The sequence below is a fragment of the Schistocerca cancellata genome, chromosome 7, assembly GCF_023864275.1.
Source record: "Schistocerca cancellata isolate TAMUIC-IGC-003103 chromosome 7, iqSchCanc2.1, whole genome shotgun sequence".
In the NCBI taxonomy this organism is placed as follows: Eukaryota; Metazoa; Arthropoda; class Insecta; order Orthoptera; family Acrididae; genus Schistocerca; species Schistocerca cancellata.
The window spans coordinates 298,912,118-298,917,117 of record NC_064632.1 but is presented as its reverse complement, the minus strand read 5'-3'; the positions used below and the strand labels follow the sequence as shown (position 1 = coordinate 298,917,117).

The following is a 5,000-nucleotide window of genomic DNA, read 5'->3' as shown; positions in this document are numbered from 1 at the left end:
ATATGCCATATTCCCGCTGTCCCTATACATGCTGTAAGTAGCTCGCTTGCTACAGCAGCAGCAGCACCACCTCCGCGCGCTTCCCTGGGGGCACTGAACCGCAGGACGCGAGACCCCACGCCCAGTGGCAAACAGGGCTCCTCTCAGAATATAGACGGTCCTCCGATACTCCATCTTTGGTACAAGGCAACCATTCCGCTGTAAATCAGTACGTCACTCGTAGTTCAGTCACCTCACAGCACTGCTCAGTAAACTATGCAGGCCCACATAGATAGATTATATACGCAAATGCCCCTATACATGCTGAACGTCCGTACACACAAAATGAACCACACGTCAGCCACACACTCTATCACACACTACTCTCTGCCTGTAACAGACACAGATACAACAACTAAGCACCAGCATGGACCAACGTCCGGTGCATCCTATCCGCCACAGTACACCAACTACGCTATGATAACCAGACCGGGAGGTCCAATCATAAAACAGAATACCCCACTCGTCCGACAACCACAATTGCTCAGAGAAGCCACCAACACCCACACATGTCCTACACAGGGGTGCACCCAACATCACCACACTGCCTCGTCTTACAGCACAAACACACTGGCAGGAATGAAACACACAGGTCTGCCGCAACCACAGACACGGCTCGCCCCCTCTCACTAGCGAAAAGCGCATCCCGACGTGACATAACTCCTTTGACACACTGACGCTGCCTCGGGCATCCACGTCCTACGGTCGATATCAACGAACCTCACCCCCCCCCCCCCCACAACACGCCATCCCATACCACATTGTGTACCGTACCCAAACCTAACGTGTACTGTACTACAACGCAATGTGTACCATAACACAACCCAGTTTGTACCTTAACCTAACCTATGTCACCTTAACCTAACCTATGTCACCTTAACCTAACCTATGTCACCTTAACCTAACCTATGTCACCTTAACCTAACCTATGTCACCTTAACCTAACCTATGTCACCTTAACCTAACCTATGTCACCTTAACCTAACCTATGTCACCTTAACCTAACCTATGTCACCTTAACCTAACCTATGTCACCTTAACCTAACCCATCTTGCACCTTAACCTAACCCATCTTGCACCTTAACCTAACCCATCTTGCACCCTAACCTATGTTGCACCTTGCACCCTAACCTATGTTGCACCTTAACCTAACCTGTGTTGCACCTTAACCTACCTCAATTTGCACCGCAATGTAACTCAATTTGCACCGCAATGTAACTCAATTTGCACCGCAATGTAACTCAATTTGCACCGCAATGTAACTCAATTTGCACCGCAATGTAACTCAATTTGCACCGCAATGTAACTCAATTTGCACCGCAATGTAACTCAATTTGCACCGCAATGTAACTCAATTTGCACCGCAATGTAACGCAATTTGCACCGCAATGTAACGCAATTTGCACCGCAATGTAACGCAATTTGCACCGCAATGTAACTCAATTTGCACCGCAATGTAACGCAATTTGCACCGCAATGTAACGCAATTTGCACCGCAATGTAACGCAATTTGCACCGCAATGTAACGCAATTTGCACCGCAATGTAACGCAATTTGCACCGCAATGTAACGCAATTTGCACCGCAATGTAACGCAATTTGCACCGCAATGTAACGCAATTTGCACCGCAATGTAACGCAATTTGCACCGCAATCTACCCCCAAGTTGTGCCTTAACCTAACCCACGTTGTGCCTTAACCTAACCCACGTTGTGCCTTAACCTAACCCACGTTGTGCCTTAACCTAACCCACGTTGTGCCTTAACCTAACCCACGTTGTGCCTTAACCTAACCCACGTTGTGCCTTAACCTAACCCACGTTGTGCCTTAACCTAACCCACGTTGTGCCTTAACCTAACCCACGTTGTGCCTTAACCTAACCCACGTTGTGCCTTAACCTAACCCACGTTGTGCCTTAACCTAACCCACGTTGTGCCTTAACCTAACCCACGTTGTGCCTTAACCTAACCCAAGTTGTGCCTTAACCTAACCCAAGTTGTGCCTTAACCTAACCCAAGTTGTGCCTTAACCTAACCCAAGTTGTGCCTTAACCTAACCCAAGTTGTGCCTTAACCTAACCCAAGTTGTGCCTTAACCTAACCCAAGTTGTGCCTTAACCTAACCCAAGTTGTGCCTTAACCTAACCCAAGTTGTGCCTTAACCTAACCCAAGTTGTGCCTTAACCTAACCCAAGTTGTGCCTTAACCTAACCCAAGTTGTGCCTTACCCTGCTCTGTAATTGGCATATGACACGTTACAGTAATGTATTGTCCAACCGCAACCCGCTCAGAATGTTGTGTACACAGCTACGTGTCATCTCCCCATAACAGCTGCATTGCAGTGTGGTACGCCATAGAGACGTGTGGGAGTAATGGACGCAGTGGATGGCGATCAGCATGAGCCGTCTGTTCATGTAGTGGCGCGTGTATGCAGACGTAGTAGTCTCTTCTCACACAATGTGATAGCACGGTGCCCCGCGTTCCACATCTGCGACATGCTACAGAGGCCGGTTGACAGTTGGTCGCGCAGTGGACATCGCATACGTACGGGGGCACCTTCCACGTGCCCTCTAGTCGGGCACATTTTGTTGCGTGGATGTGAGCGGATGTAGTGTGTCTTGACACCTGACAGGCAGGCATGCAATAATAGTTGACTTTGCAAACGGGGATGGACGTGTACGTTTACTGGTGACGTTACGCAAATGAACAACTGGTAACCCGTTGTGGTGCGGTTGTCCTTGCTGGAGGTACATCTGTGAGGGCAACGATCGGTACAGCTACGAAGCGGTCCCCACCATACCAACGAACGTGAATGTGAATCTGGGTGTGAAGCGATACGCGGCTGTGGGTGGGTGGGACTGTCCCCGGCCGGTGAGGGGGGGCCGCCCGGCGTGCTGGCCGCGCGGTGCGTGGGCGCACGCGCTACAGCCGGCTGGTGGGGGCGCCCAGTGGCAGGCGCGCCGGCCGACGGACGCGGCAGGCGGCGCAGCTGCGCGCCGGGGCACCCTGCGCGCGGCGCCGTGCAGCCAAAGTGGGTCCTCGCCGGCCCGGTGCGAAGCGCGGTGGACATCTGCAGTGTGCTGGTCTGATTGAGGACTGTGTGCGTTGAGGATGCGCCGCCGCCCGGCACTCGGCGCCGCGACGCCGTCTGCTGCTCGGTCGCCCCAGCGGTTCTCGCTGGTGGTTTGTATCGCAGTTGTGCAGACGTGTTGGCACGTGCGCTGTGCTGGGAGAGTTCGCTTCGGCACCCACGTGGGGCCTTTGCCCTTCTGTGGCGCTGGCGTTGGAGCTGCCGGTCACCGTAGGTGGCGCGTGTTGTCTCCCGCCGGCAATGCCACGACAGCACGCTCCCGGGCCTCTGTCGGCAGCGGCAAGCTCAGTTGGGAGCACGGGTGGTCGCACCTAAAGCGTCTACTCGCCTAACTCCGGGCGATTGCGCCTCTCTCGAACCCGACCAAGTACTTAGGACGGCGCTGCGCGCCGCCGGGACCTGAGAGGGTTTCGAGGTGTATTGTGCAGGGGAGCTCAGCCTCCTCCTGTTTGCAGAATAATTGAGCGGACGCTTGCGTGTTCGCGCGGGCCTCTGGGACACACTCCCGGGCGGCCGGCTGCTCAGCTCTAGTTGACGCAGCTCCCTGGTTGATCCTGCCAGTAGTCATATGCTTGTCTCAAAGATTAAGCCATGCATGTCTCAGTACAAGCCGCATTAAGGTGAAACCGCGAATGGCTCATTAAATCAGTTATGGTTCCTTAGATCGTACCCACGTTACTTGGATAACTGTGGTAATTCTAGAGCTAATACATGCAAACAGAGTCCCGACCAGAGATGGAAGGGACGCTTTTATTAGATCAAAACCAATCGGTCGGCTCGTCCGGTCCGTTTGCCTTGGTGACTCTGAATAACTTTGGGCTGATCGCACGGTCCTCGTACCGGCGACGCATCTTTCAAATGTCTGCCTTATCAACTGTCGATGGTAGGTTCTGCGCCTACCATGGTTGTAACGGGTAACGGGGAATCAGGGTTCGATTCCGGAGAGGGAGCCTGAGAAACGGCTACCACATCCAAGGAAGGCAGCAGGCGCGCAAATTACCCACTCCCGGCACGGGGAGGTAGTGACGAAAAATAACGATACGGGACTCATCCGAGGCCCCGTAATCGGAATGAGTACACTTTAAATCCTTTAACGAGTATCTATTGGAGGGCAAGTCTGGTGCCAGCAGCCGCGGTAATTCCAGCTCCAATAGCGTATATTAAAGTTGTTGCGGTTAAAAAGCTCGTAGTTGGATTTGTGTCCCACGCTGTTGGTTCACCGCCCGTCGGTGTTTAACTGGCATGTATCGTGGGACGTCCTGCCGGTGGGGCGAGCCGAAGGCGTGCGACCGCCTCGTGCGTGTTCGTGCGTCCCGAGGCGGACCCCGTTGAAATCCTACCAAGGTGCTCTTTATTGAGTGTCTGGGTGGGCCGGCACGTTTACTTTGAACAAATTAGAGTGCTTAAAGCAGGCAAGCCCGCCTGAATACTGTGTGCATGGAATAATGGAATAGGACCTCGGTTCTATTTTGTTGGTTTTCGGAACCCGAGGTAATGATTAATAGGGACAGGCGGGGGCATTCGTATTGCGACGTTAGAGGTGAAATTCTTGGATCGTCGCAAGACGAACAGAAGCGAAAGCATTTGCCAAGTATGTTTTCATTAATCAAGAACGAAAGTTAGAGGTTCGAAGGCGATCAGATACCGCCCTAGTTCTAACCATAAACGATGCCAGCCAGCGATCCGCCGCAGTTCCTCCGATGACTCGGCGGGCAGCCTCCGGGAAACCAAAGCTTTTGGGTTCCGGGGGAAGTATGGTTGCAAAGCTGAAACTTAAAGGAATTGACGGAAGGGCACCACCAGGAGTGGAGCCTGCGGCTTAATTTGACTCAACACGGGAAACCTCACCAGGCCCGGACACCGGAAGGATTG

At 53.0% G+C, this 5,000-nt stretch overlaps 1 non-coding gene across 1 annotated transcript in view; it reads left to right on the top strand.

Moving 5' to 3' along the window:
- Nucleotides 1-3,669: 3,669 nt before the first annotated feature.
- The window catches only part of LOC126093538 (small subunit ribosomal RNA), a 1,909-nt gene continuing 578 nt past the window's right edge, over nt 3,670-5,000 (top strand). Inside the window, exon 1 of the ribosomal RNA XR_007521677.1 lies at nt 3,670-5,000. This exon is cut by the window's right edge and continues 578 nt beyond it. This is a non-coding gene — a ribosomal RNA (small subunit ribosomal RNA).